At 36.8% G+C, this 19,499-nt stretch overlaps 1 protein-coding gene across 6 annotated transcripts in view; it reads right to left on the bottom strand.

Moving 5' to 3' along the window:
* The window catches only part of LOC131688824 (uncharacterized), a 68,180-nt gene extending 53,997 nt beyond the window's left edge, over positions 1-14,183 (bottom strand). The window contains exons 1-2 of one of the 6 annotated variants that reach the window (XM_058973367.1): positions 13,365-14,183; positions 544-688 (exon numbers count right to left, since the gene is read on the bottom strand). The gene's annotated coding sequence lies outside the window, so the exon portion shown is untranslated. Of the gene's footprint in view, positions 1-543; positions 1,040-13,364 lie in introns of those variants that run through there. The other 5 variants (XM_058973369.1, XM_058973370.1, XM_058973374.1 and 2 more) reach the window with 5 other exon arrangements.
* Between the last annotated feature and the right edge of the window lie 5,316 nt (positions 14,184-19,499).

Below are 19,499 nucleotides of genomic sequence, written 5' to 3'. Positions count from 1 at the left end.
GATTTTATTCTGTATCACCACTGAATCACAATGCACAAATAAGATTACCAGGTTTGTTCAGAAAATATCGAAAAAATACCAAAACATGGTTGTCCCATCCCATAAGGCTCAATTAAAATATAAATCTAGAACAGAGTTTTTCTCGGCTTGCTGTTTTTTAATATGGGACTCTTATGCTTTTATGGGCAGTTTAACTCTGTCTAAAAATCAAGGGTAATACCAAGAGGAAGTATTAACTTGATCGCAGCTTGAGCAATTAGTCACTGTTCTGTACTCTAACAATCGGCAGCGAAGTTTATCGAAATATATAGTCCACTTCCGGAGCGAAACATTCTACCAAGACTATGCTTCGCTGCAGCAATCGCGTAAAAATAAAACTCGAGATTCAGAAGAAACATTTACAACTCAATTCAATCACACATTCAACCTGTTTCAAATGACGAGATTTAAGAAATCTCGAATTGATTATTTGAGAAACGCCGATAAACAAACCGCAAGAAATGTTATGTACGAAACAATCATCAGTATGTTTTCCACACTTACCGAACTTCTCACTCCAACAGTAACTTTAAAGTAATAGACAGGTTATTGTAGCGCCTAGACGATCAGTTTGTTCTGAGAAATGGCAATACACTCAACCGTAGCATAGTATTCATCATGTCAGCATACGTTTCCCGCACAACACTTACTAAGAAGAAAAAGACACAACCGTTATCGTTGTTATCTTCACACGTTTGTTCACGACAAACGGTAACCGTCACTTTTAGGGCAAATCTTGCACATACGTAAAAGGGCGCTAAATCACATGCTGCATGCCACGAGCGCGAATTATTCTTACACACAAATCACACAGTTTCGGGTGGAAAGTCGGTCGGTCGGTAGCAAATTGGTCGCTATCTATTTTAATTGCGTTTGAATCACTTGGTTTGCAAATTTGCACATGCAGAAGTTTCCGGCGGTTGTTGTTTTGCTTTTTTCCCTCCGCGCCACTTGTATGTAGAATAGGGTGGGGCATTGTTATATGAAAAAACGTAATCATAGCCACATCAACCGAGCACAGCACTTTTTTGGTACCTTTTGGGGTCCCAAACAACTGTGCAAAATTTAAGGTCGATTGGTGTTGACCCGGCGTGGCGCATTGCGTTTGAAATTTGTATGGAGATTAGTATGAGAAAACCTACATTTTTGCATTTTTAATTCTACAGACTACAATTGACACGCCCAGACTAAAAATGAAAGTCAAAAAATAGGTAGAGAGAAAAGATAAACAAAAAGTCGCGCCGAAAAAAGTAACTGAGAAATCTCCGAGGGAAAATGACAAGTAATTTCTTCCGAGGAAAAATGAAACTCAAAAATGTTTGGACAAAAACGATAAACAAAAAGTCGCGACGGAAATTGTTATTGAGAAAGGTTCGAAGAAAACTGTCGATCAGATTCTCCCGAGGAAAAATGTGACTCAAAAAAATTCGAAGAAAATTGGTAGTAAAAAGGTTGCGCGGAAAACAATGGCTGAGAAAGTTCTGAACAAAAATGTCGATCAGAGTTTCCCGAAATAAAATGAAACTCAAAAAAATTTGAGGAAAAATGTCAATCAGCTTTTAGCGAATAAAAATGAAACTAAAACACGGAGAAAATTTTTCTTCGGAATTAAGTAGGACGCCGAAGACGCGAAAAAGCACAAATTACTTTTTGGGCATTTTTTTCGTAGTTATGACGTTATGAACGATATTCTATGTACTTTTGAATAAAAAAAATTCAACGGTCACCGACTTTTTGGAACCTTTTTCCAGGTATTTCAAGATTATTTAGAACCTCTGTCCTATCAAAATAATAGTTCTAGTATAGTGTTACCTAAAATGAGTATAAATTCTCTCAACTTGACTCAAAGTCCTGCATGCTGTTAACAGTACGGGTAAGACTAGTATGGGTATAACTAAGCTGACCAACTCTGACAAAAATCCGTACACTATGAAAACCATTTGCCTGAGCGTGATGAACGATTTCGCTTCGTTGCGGTATGGTGTACGGATTTTTTCGTCAGAGTTGGTCAGCTTAGGTATAACGGACAACACTGATTAGTATATCGAATAAGAGAAATTAGATCGAAAACTCGGAACCTATTTTATTCTAAAGGAATAAATGTCTATTTGAACAGAAATACATCCTACTATTAATTACAATAAATTTGTAACTCTAGCAAATTCAGTTTGAGATAACCGATTTGATTCCGCTCAAATTATTGATCGATTTTTAATGGGAAATAATTGGATCACCCTGATACAGGTGTCAGAAAGTTTTTGTCGCTTTTGTTTCAATGGAAAGTGTTTAAATTTATGCAAATTAGAGTAATGAAAAAAAACTTTTATCTGAAAAAGAAAATTTGGGATTCCTTGACCATACGATATAATACGTAGATATAGCAGACGATAGCTGATGGAAACATGTGCAGTTATTTGTCTCAGAGACTCAAGTCTTGTCAAAATTTGAGAAAAAAGCGTGATCAAAAAGTCTTTAAAGTAAGGGTTACAAAAATTTGAGAAAATTTTAAATTTAATGTTATATACATGTTAAGCAAACTGGATCGGAGCATTAATGCATAAATATTGATTGGCACGGCTCGTAATGTATAATGAACAGACAACTACAATGTCTGTGTTCTAAACAAGAAGCAGTTCATCAATGAAGAGCAAAGAATTGATATTTAACCCTTAAATGCGCAATGTTGTTTTTAAAACAACATTGTGAAAATCATCTCAAATTTATCACAGTAACGTATTGAAGCTATGGGGCAATATTTGCGGCTTCAAGGGGTTATTTACTAAACGACATTGGAACATTCCATCGGAATATTGGAAAGATTGTAATTTTTGTCGACTAGTCCAACTACAAAATGTGGTAAGCCAAGAACATTTTCATGATGAGAAAGGTGAGCTCTGCGGACCCGCTATAATAGATTATCTAGTAAGGTACTACAATTGAGTTATACACCGTATTTTATTTTTAAACGCGTTTTCCCGAAAGTAGAGTTTTTTAAGTGGTCAAGTAAGACTTTTCATAGAAGTACTGGTCCGATTTCAATAATTTTTTCTCCAATTGTTCAGAAAATATACCGCTATGTTTGGTCGAGAGGGATTTGTAAAATGTCAATTTGTTCCATTTTTATGGTCCTTAATAGGCGTAGGGTAAGGTGGGGCAAATCCGACCGTTGGGTAAACCCGACCCCCTCTGTTATCGAAAATCAGGAGCACTACGCGAACTAATATCAATGTTGTCGTGTAGAGCATCGACAATAATCATAACGGTGGTATGACAGCATTTTATTAGTCTACATTGGGATGCTCATAAGACAAAAAGTGTGTTTTTACAACTTTTGGTTTGACTTTTGTGCATCATTGACTACAGGATATTCCTGATTGTTAAAGTGATTGCATAATAAATGTAAGTGGATTTAAATTCTTTGGTCGGGTTTATCCCACCATTTTTGAAAACAGCAAAAATGAACATTTTTGTAAAACGCTTGTAACTCAAGATATTCCCAAAATCCTAAAAACAAAATGCTATATACAGAAAGTTGCTCAGGAGTCTAACCTTTAATTTGGTATATAAAACGACTTGATCCGATGTAAAATGAGCATTTTACAGCTAATACCATTTACTAGGTCGGATTTGCCCCACCTTACCCTAAATATTGGAAATTTTGACAAATCGTTACATAACTTTTACAAATTATAAAATAAAAGAAATCCCTCTCGTCTAAACATAGCCAACGTGACTATGATAATAAAAAATATGAGTTTTCTGATTACAGATTACCCAATTTGCCAAAACTTTACTTAAGCGGGACTCATGCAGTTTCAACATCAATGTCATCAATGAATTTTCAAGCTCGCTAGAGATTTTTCTTTTCATCTTGAAATGTAAAATTGAAAAATCAGAACATGTATCTTCAAAATAAAAAAAAAATTAAAATTCATTAAGGAGATGCTTTACAATTTATTCCCAAAAAAGTGCTCAATTTTAGGCCTCGCGAGTAGAGGACCCCTTTAACTCTTAAGAATTAATTTTCGTATAACCATGCCTTAAGCAGTATAACTGCGCCAAATATTTGAAAAAGAAAAAGAACAATTTCACTTCAAACCAATGTGAAACTGCACACGATCGTACGCTGTGCATTGGGTAGCCTTTTCACATCATCCTCCTCCTGCAGCCAAACCCAGCACGCATTCCACCTTATACAAAAAATTCTCATAGAGAGACCTTCTCCAGATTCAGTGAGCGTGGCATTCGAAAGAGTTTACTTCATCCGTCCGTCGAACACAATGCTGTGTGATATTCTAAGCCAGATTGTGCCAGCCTTTACTCGACTACGCCACTCATCAGGCTTTGTATTCATCGCAGAACAGATAGCTGGGGATGAACAAACCATTATGAGATTCGCATCACAGCACAAAGCGGAACTGGAAAAATCGACATTCACTCAGCAATCTGCCAGCTCAGAATCAAGTTTGTAGCAGGTACCTACAAATGTTGGTATAGACTTTCCTCGGTTTTGTTTTATGCCAAAGCTGATTTCGTTTTGCTTTGTTAGTTTGATACTGTGCACCACGCTTTGTATTCACCGCGTTTTGGTTCATGTGTATGCTTCAATATTTAACTTTTGAAATGACTGAAATTCGAGCCGAAAGAGGAGGGGCAACAAATCTTTACGGGATGACACATTTTAGCGGCTTGTTACTAAAAACCTGTTTTAATTCACCTAGTGGTGCAATTGTGCCTTTCTCATTTGTCAAAACTACGATTTTATGGCTAGTTATGTTCAATACAATGATGGAAATGTATATTATATATTCAATACGATTTGCACATACATACAACGGATCGACAGCCAAGATCTTGAGATACTATGTGTCGACACCGAAACATCACTCAAAACCAGCGGCGGATCAAGGAGAAAGATCCGGAGGGTCCGGACCCTGCCGAAAATTTCCAACTTGTTAAGAAATTTTAAACTACAGTAAGATTCCGTTTTTGGCACGTTCCGTTTTTGGCATGCAGCATTTTGGCAACAAAAAAGTTCCGTTTTTGGCAACAAATGGTTTCCGTTTTTGGCAACATTGTTTTTGTTCATAGTAAATCTTTTGAAAAATGCTCAATAATCATTTTGTTGTAATAATGGATATCGCTTTTGACTTTATTTCCATACATAGGAGTCATATTTGCTATATTTTATGGGGGCGGGCATAGCAAATAAAGTTAAATTTGTTGATTTTTTCTATTATTTCATTCCATTTCACATATTCTTTTATAATTAATATTCTTGTAACATTTATGATGTCACAAATTGAAAATAAAAGCTTTTAAGGTAAGGTTCCATTTTTGGCACGGTTCCAGTTTTGGCAACTGAAAAAAAATCCAAAAGCGGAATCCTACTGTAGTTTTTAATTTTAAAGTAACAACCCCTCATTGCATACTCCTATCTAATCCTTTATAGGTAAAACAACTAGGAGGCCGGGATTAGGTTGACGATTTTTAGAGTGATTGCATAACCTTTCTATATGAGAAAGGCAAAAATGTGTCAAAGTCCAAAAATGTCAATCTTTGTCAAAAAAATTTCTTCGAGATTTCATCAAATCTCAACGTTTCATGCATTTTAAAGTCATTTGGCATCAAAAATACAAATTCGATTTTGAAATTTTCCCTTACTACCCCCTTTGAAAATTTTTCATTTTACTTTATATGAGAATTTGCTGTGTGGTCGCACTCTTCAACTCGTAACTCTGCAACCGGAAGTCCAATCAATAAATTCAACCTTCTGTCTACAAATTTTCTAACTAATGACCCTCGGATCGATCTGAAACATATCTCGGAAAATGAAAAGCGAAATAAATAACTCCAAGCAGCGACTACTGATTCTGACGTTATTTACGGGTTTATTGAACTGTTTCTTAATTTGAAATATGAGCAATTGGTCAATATTTTGGGCAAGATGAAGCAATCCTAAGAATTATAGTTTTATGGATCTATTAAATCCTGCTAATAACCAAAAAAATAAACACTTATTAGTTTAAATCGGACGGAAATTGTGAAAGTTATTCAACTTTTAGCAGAATGGGAATTTTTGAGTTTCTATGGGTCAACTTATTGAACCGTCTCGATTTCAATTTTTTAGGGCTTGTTTTATAATATATGACGGATTCTCTGTCAGAATTCTGTTAAACAAGTAAATTGAAGAATTTTGAAAAAAAAAAAATAATGTGCGGTAATATTCGAACTCGTTTATTCAAATGTTTTAAACCTTCTGATAACAATAATTTCAGGCTAAGTGCAGTAATGTCATCAAAACATTGGCATTAAACTGCACGTTCCACAACGCCTTGATACACATATTTAATGACTCATCCACTTATTGGATCACGTTTTGTTCTACTAACAATTTATTTTACGTTAATGAAACGTCTAGAAGTTTCTAATTTGAAATTATATTGGATTCACATTGGCATCTACGACCGATTTTACTGTACTGATTCACAAAACTTCAATATACTACAATACATTGTGTAAAATATCTAGGTGCGTATTCTACGTTCTTCAAATCATTCTGAAGTTCACATTTTGAGATTTTCAACCTAAAATAAAAAAATAAGTCTTGTTCGATGTTCTACATAATTTAAAAATACAGTAGTTTAATAACTACCTGCCTGAAAACATTCCAATAGACACTCATTCCAGAGTTCTGATATCAATAATAATCCTAAGCTTTCCTAGCATATTTAGCTCTCTCTCTCTCTCTCTCTCTCTCTCTCTCTCTCTCTCTCTCTCTTTCTCTCTCTCAGACACACACACACACTGCTCCACCGGAATCGCCGAACAGATTTCGACACCTGGCTGGTTGGCTCGGCCTGAACCTTAAACCAGGTTTAAACATACTGGTGAACCTGGTTTAAAAGTTAAGCAAGGGTGAAGAAATCGGCCCTCAATCTGTTAATTGGTGCAGTTGTGGAAACAAAACCAATATACAGTAAATGCTCTATATTGTATTCTAACATTTGACTATTTGATATTTCGAGGAATCTTTGAAATAGTAATTTTAGATAACCGATTAACTTAAAGTTTTCCCCAGTCTAGTATTTTATAACAACTCTGACAAGCTTCTTAATCCTCCCGGTTCAAACGTGTCCTATCATCTTCGATTTTGATAATACTTTCAACATTTCATCAGTATAGGGGACTAAGGCATTTTACACAGGCAATCAAATCATTTTGAATCAAAATGTTTTTTAAAGGGTGTGGAACAAAATCTATCCCAAAATAAGTTGCAGGGAATTAATCCTTCTTTACGTAAAAATATAAACTGCTTAAAATATTCTTTGCCAGCGAATGCCTAAATTGTAAGGAAACATTGTAATTGTAATAGTATCTTGGAGAAGCTACCAGTAAAAAAACTAACAACAATTTTCGGTCTATTATTCGGAAAGATGAGTATGAAAAAAATGCGCTGACCAACTTTCTAAATGGAAGAAAGTTGAAACGTTAACTTTCTATGTTCCATTATAGTCCTAGCATGACTGCAAATTTTAAGCTCGATCGGTGAAACTATATTTTTGCGCCCATGGCTTAAAGTTTACACGGGATTTCGTGTGGGAAAATCGACTTTTACAAAATAATTTTTCCAAGAGTCGCCCATTGCATTCTAAAAATAAATCGATGCAAAAGCAAAGAAAGTCCTGAAGATCGCGAAACGATATAACGCTTGTGGAAAAGTTTTTAAGCGAAAACCAAGTGATGTTCTGAAGGTTTATGAAAATTTCAATTTTCATATGTGCTTATGTGCATTTTACAAGTTTAAGTTTACGAGATATTTGATTTAGAAAAATTTTACTAGACAGCATATAAGGATGATATAAACATCAGTTTTGTAATACAAATGCTCATTGTATCATGAACAATCATAATTCTAAAGATAGATCTTTCAAAATCATATTCGTACGGTACACATTTTCTTCAAAATCAATTAAAGTTTCCATAATAGATCATCAGATAAGATTAGCTTTTCTAGGCAATACTCCCACGGTCGGCTGTGTGGAGTTCAAATTGCTTTTGTTTAGGGAACATAGTATACTCTCGGTAGCCGGCTGCCCAGAGTTTAAAAAAAAACAAAAACTAAACAAGATCTTCTCTTTTTCGAGTGATCGTGCACTCGAAGACTAACTAAACAACTACCTAATAAAATATGCTTTACAGGTCGCATTGCTTGCTTGGAGCGAATCCTAGACCTGATACCCTTCCAAACTACCAACTCCGCGACACCTATGGAAGAGTCTGATAAATCGTCGTCCTTTTGTTAAGTAGGTGGAGCATCAACACTTCCTGTCTACCTTATCCTTTATCCTTCCCCGTGAACGATGAAGATGAGCGGCCGGCAATGATGGCTATCATGCTGTTGAGGTTTTAATATGGGTCGGATTGGTATGAATTCCTACTTACCATTTCCTAAGCAACTCTTATTAGATAATCAGCAGTCAAACATGATGAAGTTAGTGTGCAACCCGCCAAAATCATCGTCACAACGCAACGCAACGTAGAAACAACGAGACCTTTTAAATCAAAGGTGTTGAATTTGGACTCGTCAACAAAGATCGCAATTTTTTAAATATTCCGATAGATTATTTCAATGTAAACTAAAAACTAATTGTTTGTTGTTCGCATTGATGAACGCAATCCAGATCACAGGCGCTATAATTGTCCATTCTCTATACATTACGAACCGTACCGTAAACTCTAGGTAAACCAGGAGCTCTCAAGTTTTATGACCCGATCGAACGATGGTTCAAGACGGACTATTGTGTATTTAGATTCTGTAATGTGGGTAGGGATTAAGTATCACCAATGATTAAGTGTCGTCCCTCTTCCTTGTTTTTATATACAGTTTAGGGTTGATTATCCGTGATTCGATTAGTTATCCGCGAAAAAATATTCGATTATCTGGGTGTGACGGTAAGGCTTAACGGAAAGTTAATTTTTTACTTGAACAATGCTGGACTTGTTCTTATTTTTCAGTTAGTCTTTCCGGTTCAATGCTGTATACGGGTAGAAGCAATTTTGGTTTTTTCGTTTTGTGCTCATGCTTAGGTACATTAACGCGGGTACACGAGCGCAGTTTACTAAACTGAATCAAGTATGTGATAGGTACAATAATTGGTATAGATTTTCAGTTTTCGGTGTTGCTTTATGCCAAAGCTGTTTTGCTTTGCTAGGTAGATACCGTGCACCACACTTTGTAGTTGGACAAGTCGACAAAAATTACAATCTTTACAATATTCCGATGGAATGTTCCAATGTCGTTTAGTAAATAACCCCTTGAAGCCGCAAATATTGCCCCATAGCTTCAATACGTTACTGTGATAAATTTGAGATGATTTTCACAATGTTGTTTAAAAAACAACATTGCGCATTTAAGGGTTAAATATCAATTCTTTGCTCTTCATTGATGAACGGCTTCTTGTTCAGAACACAGGCATTGTAGTTTTCTGTTCATTATACATTACGAGCCGTGCCAATCTATATTTATGCATTAATGCTCTGATCCAGTTTGCTTAACATGTATATAACATTAAATTTAAAATTTTCTCAAATTTTTGTAACCCTTTCTTTAAAGACTTTTTGATCACGCTTTTTTCTCAAATTTTGACAAGACTTGAGTCTCTGAGACAAATAACTGCACATGTTTCCATCAGCTATCGTCTGCTATATCTACGTATTATATCGTATGGTCAAGGAATCCCAAATTTTCTTTTTCAGATAAAAGTTTTTTTCATTACTCTAATTTGCATAAATTTAAACACTTTCCATTGAAACAAAAGCGACAAAAACTTTCTGACACCTGTATCAGGGTGATCCAATTATTTCCCATTAAAAATCGATCAATAATTTGAGCGGAATAAAATCGGTTATCTCAAACTGAATTTGCTAGAGTTACAAATTTATTGTAATTAATAGTAGGATGTATCTCTGTTCAAATAGACATTTATTCTTTTAGAATAAAATAGGTTCCGAGTTTTCGATCTAATTTCTCTTATTCGATATACTAATCAGTGTTATCCGTTATACCCGAGGGGCGACTCACTCTAGTATTTTCGATTCAGGATAACGTATTCAGAGATGTATTTGTGTATTTTTCACGAAATGACATGTATTTTGTGTATTGAAGAGTATTGGTTATTTCTTTCATAATTCTTACGTATTAGCGCATTAAAACGTATTTGTGTATTGTTCACGAAATGCAATGTATTATGCGTATTGGTGAATTATTTCATAATTCTAATGGATTAGTGTACTAAAACGTACAATTGTATGCACGCATTGTATTTTTGTTGAATAATCAATTGAAACCGAATGTTACTGAATTTTGACGTTTAAATGTTGTTGTAGAATGCAAGTAGAATAATTTCATAAACGCAAATAATAAAATTAGTACAAATGGAATTACTAGTGATTTTTCAAGATTAACGAACAATTAAGCATTATGCCAAATTTTATTATTTAGAAAATTAGAATTTCTAATTAGGCTTACCCAATGGTAATTTTTGAGCAACGCGGTATTATATTTAATCACTGCATTATTATCTAAATTTATTTCAAAAATAGAGATGCATCTCAGTAAAATTGAGATGCTCCTAAGTAAAATCAGCCGAAATTCCTACTGGTTGTACTAGACTCGGTTGCGTCACTAGAGCCTGAATTCTGGCAGAATCCAGCCGGAATTCCAACTGGACTTAGAGTTATGGCTGAACTCATTCCTGCAAGTTGATCGGAAGCGACTCGTAATTCGGATTCTTGTGTTTTGTATTATTTTTTATTATTTTAATTATAGAGGTTTTAACCTTAGGGTCTTTTCTGGTTAGAGTAATCTCTTGTGGAAAAATCTCTAACCCTATGTGCGGGGTTAGGAATGGAACCCAGGTGAGCTGCGTACAATCTTGTGTTTTGCATTCTCAATCCATCGAGCGTTGGTTTCGATTCTATTCCCCCAACGAGTGTTGATTTATAATGCAACCTATATATCTAAACAAAATGATCCGTCGCAATGCAAACTTCGAACTTGCAAGATTTTAGAGATTTACTATTTAGGGTAAACATTGTCGATAAAACGACGGAATTCTTGATCCAAAATGTCCTACTGATGCTGGTAGGAAGTTCGGATTTATTTATGTTCACGTCCCCTGAAGCATTTCTCGTGTATTTTTTCAATTGGGTATTTTCAATTCACTTTGAATGGGGAGTGAATTGCCCCTCGGTTATACCTAAGCTGACCAACTCTGACAAAAAAATCCGTACACCATACCGCAACGAAGCGAAATCGTTCATCACGCTCAGGCAAATGGTTTTCATAGTGTACGGATTTTTTCGTCAGAGTTGGTCAGCTTAGTTATACCCATACTAGTCTTACCAGTACTGTTAACAGCATGCAGGACTTTGAGTCAAGTTGAGAGAATTTATACTCATTTTAGGTAACACTATACTAGAACTATTATTTTGATAGGACAGAGGTTCTAAATAATCTTGAAATACCTGGAAAAAGGTTCCAAAAAGTCGGTGATCGTTGAATTTTTTTATTCAAAAGTACATAGAATATCGTTCATAACGTCATAACTGCGAAAAAACGCCCAAAAAGTAATTTGTGCTTTTTCGCGTCTTCGGCGTCCTACTTAATTCCGAAGAAAAATTTTCTCCGTGTTTTAGTTTCATTTTTATTCGCTAAAAACTGATTGACATTTTTCCTCAAATTTTTTTGAGTTTCATTTTATTTCGGGAAACTCTGATCGACATTTTTGTTCAGAACTTTTTCAGCCATTGTTTTCCGCGCAACCTTTTTACTACCAATTTTCTTCGAATTTTTTTGAGTCACATTTTTCCTCGGGAGAATCTGATCGACAGTTTTCTTCGAACCTTTCTCAATAACAATTTCCGTCGCGACTTTTTTTTTATCGTTTTTGTCCAAACATTTTTGAGTTTCATTTTTCCTCGGAAGAAATTACTTGTCATTTTTCCTCGGAGATTTCTCAGTTACTTCTTTCGGCGCGACTTTTTGTTTATCGTTTCTCTCTACCTATTTTTTGACTTTCATTTTTAGTCTGAGCGTGTCAATTCTTCTTGTAGTATCGTCGCTGTTGTGCTATCTTATGACAAACGCCATTTTGGGGTAAACTGAGTTAGATATGCCACATCACTTGTCTAAAAAATCTCTACAAAGTGGCATTTTCAGAATTTTGGCATTCTGCTTGATTACTGAGCTATAGCGAAAAACGTACTACGAAATTTTATAATTTTTGCTTCGAATGACCGTGTCTGGGTATTGGCTCAAGTTATCTTGATGTATAAGATGTTTTTATGTGTAAAACTATCTGAGGAACACAATGGCATAATCATTTTTAAAACAAAAATACACTAATTGTGAGAAAAATGCAATTTAATTTTTAAACTGGAAATATAGCATTTATGGCAACACTGTAACCAAAAATAACTATTTTTTATAAATTCCCTGACTCATTTCCTTCAAAATGCATGTCACCGATTGTCTATAGATCAAATGAAACCAAAGATATGAATAAAAGTTAATAATTGATGATTTTTTTCTATGGAAAATTTTCCATGCACGATTATGACACGCCATACAAATTTTGTCATCAATACACACCTATGACACGTGTGAGTGCGACTTTTGTTTACATTAATAGTCAAAACTCGCAACTTAGTCAACGGATCTTCGTAATATTTGAGAGATTAATACAGAATAAATAGAAGCATCGATTGTCTTCTTTGAATTGTTTATACCATTTATAAGTTTCAAGATATTCAGTCTCAAACTTTAAAAATCGTTTTTCTCGAAATGTGCAAAATGGCGCTTGTCATAAGATAGCACAACAGCGACGGTATGTCAACAAATAGATAGAAGTATAGTCCAAGATATGCTAAACAACTTTGCGGAAGGATGTATGGTGTTAGAATGTCTCTAAGCTAAGTTATAGCTGTTCAAAGTTCGATACATCGAATTAAATGCCAAAAATCATTTTTATTGCCAACACTGCAGGTGTACCAATGGTATTTCATATAGCATTCCAAAATAACATGATATATTTTAGATTTACCACATTGGTATGTTTGGATGAATTATTCAAAAGCCTTAGCTCAATTTCATGAGCGTAGGTAGTTGAGCAATAGGGCGTAGTGAGGGGTGAGGAGGGGTGGGGACTTTAATATGTAGAAATTCGAACTGAAATGTTGTCGAGTTGGAATGGACAGACGAATTATTTCAAAACATTTACACAATATCCTACGCATAATAGTAACGTTGAAATAAAACATACTGTATCCATTTGCCTTGACTTTTATCAATAGAAGTTACGTTACAGACTGAATCAACTGATGTCGAGTTGATATGCCAGAGGAGGGTTATTGTAGCGCCTAGACGATCAGTTTGGTCTGAGAAATGGCAATACACTCAACCGTAGCATAGTATTCATCATATCAGCATACGTTTCCCGCACAACACTTACTAAGAAGAAAAAGACACAACCGTTATCGTTGTTATCTTCACACGTCTGTTCACGACAAACGGTAACCGTCACTTTTAGGACAAATCTTGCACATACGTAAAAGGTCGCTAAATCACATGCTGCATGCCACGAGCGCGAATTATTCTTACACACAAATCACACAGTTTCGGGTGGAAAGTCGGCCGGTCGGTAGCAAATTGGTCGCTATCTATTTTAATTGCGTTTGAATCACTTGGTTTGCAAATCTGCACATGCAGAATTTTCCGGCGGTTGTTGTTTTGCTTTTTTCCCTCCGCGCCACTTGTATGTAGAACGCACCGTCGTCTAGCACTTGGCGTCGCGACGTCAAAGGTCAACCTGTCACAGCTGATTCACCGGCACGAAAACGCGAACCCACTAAACACACGCCGCACTCAGGCAGTGAGTGTGAGTGATTCCATGCTGCACCACATGCACTCGACTCGGCACTTGCACTTGCTTGAAGTACTGATATCGGGATATCCTTGCCAATATAAACTAACTGGCTGCCGATGTCTGCGGCAAGATATAACTCAGTCGCGAACGGTCTACGAGCGAGTGAGAAAGAGAGAGTGGCACGCGAGTACTGCAGAAGAATTCGCGTCTTGCCGGCGCGGCGTCCGAAGATAAACTAAATCGAACTGAAGCATAAATTTGCCTCGAATAGTAGCGGCAATAGCACAGCACAGCCAACCGCATAAACCAGTAGCAGAAGAAGAACAGTGTGGAATCGCGGTAGCAGCACCCTGGCACACGGCATCGGCTGTCCGCTGCGATATGTTTTGCGTTGCAGTCGGTAGTTCGCCAACGGATTGCGCCTTCCTAGGTGTGACATCGCGTGGCACGAAGCGCTTCTGTTGTACAACCGAGTTGATGCGCTGCACTGCATGGCGCGTCTATGTCCTGCACACGTGCTAGGAAGATGGAATTGCAAGCTTATGCTGTTTCTGTATCTGTCCTACGCGCACACACACACTCACACATGCAAACATCCGCGCGCTCTGCCATGCACGATAGAGATTATTCGATTTGTTTCGACTTTCGAGTTCTGCGGGTGATGGAGGATCAAATGGTTTTCGGAGCTTGATTTCGGTGTATGTATATCGTTTAACGAATCAATCAACTCAATAGTATTTGAGGACGATTGAATCTAGAATCAATTAATGCTTTGATTGCTGTCTCAAGCACAACCGATTGGCTCACAGCCATACACCTTACTGAATCATAGATCTTCGTTTTTGGATTCAAGGTTAACTATTTTTGATGTAGAATATTATATGTATCTGCTTGGAATGATTAATTGGAAAACGCCGCATTGAATGGTATTTGATTTTATCATGTTTCATTTCATAGTTTATTGTTTTGTATACATATTTTAGATATTCTCGAAAAATATTTTTTTTAATTACGAACTTTATAAAACAAAAATTTGAGAAGATATTTTGGACGTTCAAGCATCTATGCTCTTTGGTCTAGTGGAAAAGGGGTGTACTATACCTGTACTATACCTGTACTACACCAATATCAACCATACCCCAAACATAATATCAATTGACCCAACCTACGACGCAACATCGCTTCTCAAACCAATAGTTTCCCACGACTCGAAAATCTTACATCGAACATGACGAAAACCATAGCACACGAAAATTACTGACAGCGCTTAAATAAATCAAACACTCAGACCATGAATTCCAAGCATAACACTTAGCCCCATTGACACAAAAACCCACTTCGTACAAAAGACAACATGTACAGTACCAAACAACTATGTTTTTCACTGCTAGTAATAATCAACCAAACACATTTCTAAAACAGACCTGCATCTTTAGCACCTCGTAAACAGACCTACATTCAAACCGGAAAACCGATCTACATACAAGCCACAGAACCAAACTCACGCCCAAATCTCAAAACATATGCATGTTTCTAGCAGGCAATAAAAAAAATACAACACAAACTTAAACCCAAAACCAAGAACGAAAACTTGACCTAATAAATCATGCCTTCCGAACAGTAAAGTCATACCACAGCAATTTCAACAAACAAAAACATTAAGGCAGGTAGCACCGGCTAAGCTATGAAGGTCAGCTCAAAATACCGATGCGAAGCGAACAAGAGAGTAGAGCAGTGCTGTTGTAAAATTTTCGCTGGTTAGTCGCAAAGTTATAAGTGGGGCGCAACGACTTGCAGGGCGTAAACAAATTTCAATGTGTTATTGAGATATCTGACGTTTAAAATACTCACACTGATATCTCACATTTTTATACTACCGCCCTCCCCTCAACCCCAGAAGCGGTTTGTTTTCCTCCCAATTCGCCGTGCAATCGATTTGTTTTCCTCCCAATTCAAACGTCAAAACGGCATAATACCAACGCAGCTGGATAAGTCTATGCAGGGCGCTACAGCTGATTATTGCACATTAGCAGTGACTGCCGAGTTTTGGCTTAAGACGGTGAATTTTCTGATATAGGCGCGTGTTGCGGTATGTTCCAATGGGCGTTCTTTGTCATAATCGCTTTAATGTATTTTCTCGAGAATAGATGGTTTGAGGTGGGCGCTACAGATGCTTCGTTTTACCTTGCGGTCTTGTTTTATTATATTCAGTTCGTATTTGATAAAGCAAGTACTCGTTACCTTGAATGTGCTGTTTTACATTTAAAATTTATTAAAACTAAGGGATTGCACATTGCAATATTTTTTATAATGAAACTAAGGGAATTTTACAGCTATCTTGAAGATAGGAATACAGTTCGATATTCAAGAGGGATAATATAATTTTATTAAGATTAGGTCAGTTAATTAAAGCTTTTTTTGTGAGGAGTAGGACAGTTGGGCATTTCAGGTTTCAATTGATTGCGGTTGGAGCGAGGGAGCCTTTGTGTCTTCCATAGCTGCTTTGCACTTTCTTTGCGGTGGGCGCCGAAGATATTTGTCGAACATTTACGGGAGCAGGCTTGTTTCGGTGTGCTACAACCCAGTTAAGTTCAACCGGAAAATGAGAACCAGCCAGAATTCCGGGTGAACTTTACTGGGAATGGGTGTTCCATCGTTGCCATTGTGTTATACCTTAGCGGGGGAAACGAACGGTGGTGGATGCCATGATTTTGTAGTACCTTTGCGGGTTGCGATGCGTGCTTTGTTTTAGCCGTTTGCAGTTTTTCTTCGGCAACAGATGATTTTTGGAGGGCATCATATCTACTTTTTTAATATTTGTGAGATCACAGGGGTTTCAGTGTTGCAGTGGGTGCTATGTAACAGCAGCTTTAGCGATTTTCCGCAGATTTGTGAATAGCACTTCGCCAAAACCAATTTCCCGTAGTGTGGCAAGATAAGATGGGTTACACTATATGGGTTAAAGTTCGTGTATAATTTTTTATATTAGAACTGCCCTACATTCTTATTTTACATGCTCGGTAGATCCTTCTTTTCGAGGCGGCCACAAAAAATTTGGATCTCGTTAACAAACAAATAAACAAATTCCCCAAGCAAACTAAATTTTATCGTAATCCTACTGTACTGGCCGCTATGAAAGCAAAAGGGCGCTTGGCTTGTTCAAGCTCCCGCCGTGTGTGGCGAATTATCGTAAGATCAACTCGTTCCTAGCAAGGCATCCCAGAAGTCACCGCAGTGTACTTTCCTGGGGCACCTTTGAGCACCCTGCTTCGTTTGCCTTTGCGACTACCTTCACAGCGTTACCGCAGTTAGATACTATTGACTGAACATCATATGAACATTTGAACTCTTTTCTTGTAGATCCGACCACTAGAGGCAGTGCAATTAAATAAACAAGGTGTTTGGTTTCTAAGTTTATTCCACTTTATTTCGGCACATTTCGAAAACGCGTTCAAATGATAATGCATTGTAAGTCCTCTCTACAATGTATACTACCCATAGTTGCCTGTTTGTTCTATAAAATGACTGACTAGCGATTATTCGCAGTATATGGTTAGATAGGTCAACAGATTAGTAGATTATATGCGGTTTCAATGGAACATAGAGAAGATAGTAAACCAACCGTTGTACTTACGTACTGATTTCTTGAAATCAAAACAAATAGTAAAATGATTCTTCATTTTTGATTTATGTGGATGCGTTAAATTAGTTAAAAACTAGATACTACGCCGTAGTGGTTGATAAGATTCGTTACAAGAAGCTAGGGAACAATATGCATCGCAATCAATTTAGGCACAGAGAACAGACGTCCATCTCTAGCATTTAAGTTGTGTAAAGTTAGCTGGGACATCTCTATCAGGACCAATGTCGTATATACAGGTCTGCCAAAGATGGCACTTTGGAATTCGTAAGATGAATTTTACATGAGTGGTGTGAGTGATCACAGTATAAATCGACTTGCTTTCGTCATAGCGGTCGTTCCGCTCCCATTGAATCGTGTGACCGCTATGACGCCGATCCGTTGTGCTTCTGGATTGTTTACATATTTTTGGTTGCCAACACTAGCAAACCGTGTGTTCTGCCACACCTATATATACCTCATTGTATCAGGACCGCTACTGTCATTTATTTTAATGCCAGACAGCCAACTGAATTGACAGCGGATCATATAGATTAAAAATGGTTCGGAATCCTTGACGGATTCCAGCTCAAATAAAAAATTGAGTCGATTGAGTTGGAATCGGTTGTTACATTTGAGCTTGAATCCATTCAAGATTCTGAACCGGTTTCAAAATGGGTTTCACTGGGTAGTTGGGATAGGCTGGTGTGGTGGCGCTAGTGTTTTAACATATATTTGTTGCAATATTTGCACAAGATTTATTAATAAATTAGTCGATTGTGGATGTCTGTTCTCAGTGATTTAGGGCTACTAGCTCAAAGGCACAATTGAACAGATTAATATTTACTAGTTCTACATTTTGAATTTTTATTTATTAAATTCACTTTTAGTATCCACTATTCCAACATGTATAAGTTAGGTGTAATAGATAATTTCATTTCAAAATTTTATCTATGGAAACAATTGTTTTAATTGTTCATTCATCATATTTGTATTACTTCATTCATTTCATTTATTTAATTACAAACCTGATCTATTCTCTACAACTATCTAACATGATTTTCGCTTAAGCAAAACTAAAACCATCATCGTCGCATAAATGTCATCGCCTATGCGCAGCGTAACCAGTACATATTTCACGACAAGAGGTGAGCGGTGGCCTAATTGGGCCCTATGTTACTTACATAGCATTATTTCACAAAAAAACATCTATCTTAACTAAACCTACAACGCACGGTCCAAGCTAGTGATCGCATGCCGAACTCAAATTGAAGAACTCGACATTGTCAATACTGTCAATCTCGTCTCGTGTCGTGTTACTTGGAAAAAATGCACTAACGGATGGACGAGAATCGGCGTTCTGTGGTAGGCCTTCTACCATAGCCGCTGGTTTATGTTTGCGAGGATGAACGGGAATCGGTGGTCTGCGATGGGGCTTCTGTACATCGTCTTTGCTCATTTGAGCGCCTTTACTGTGTGATCATTCAATTTTGAATAAGTGGTATAAAAAATTGGATTTAATTATGTGGACTTTGCTAGATTGTAAATTCTCACTCGTATTGATGAAACCGTTGATGCGTGTAGATCCTTTTTGGATTTTCGGGGAATCGAAAATTAAGTCGCTTCCCATAACATCAGGTGTGGATACTGGAAGTTACGAGAAACGTGCTCCTTCTAATACCTTAAAATGGGAAAAAAATGATCATAATCAAAGAAAACAATGCTTCGGTTCATTGTATAGTCCTCGAGTCTCAATACTGATCGAGTGCAAGCAAGGTTGGAGAAAGGTCACTTTTCGATTGCACTGAAGGATGATCGTCACAGGTGTCTCCTTACAATCCCTCCTAACTCATTCATCCCCAGTTTCAGTGAGTTTGGCTGGGTATGGTATTGTTTGGTTCTCTCCGGATAAC

This window comes from Topomyia yanbarensis, chromosome 3 (genome assembly GCF_030247195.1).
Source record: "Topomyia yanbarensis strain Yona2022 chromosome 3, ASM3024719v1, whole genome shotgun sequence".
In the NCBI taxonomy this organism is placed as follows: Eukaryota; Metazoa; Arthropoda; class Insecta; order Diptera; family Culicidae; genus Topomyia; species Topomyia yanbarensis.
The sequence above is the reverse complement of the archived record's forward strand: the minus strand, read 5'-3'. Positions and strand labels throughout refer to the sequence as shown.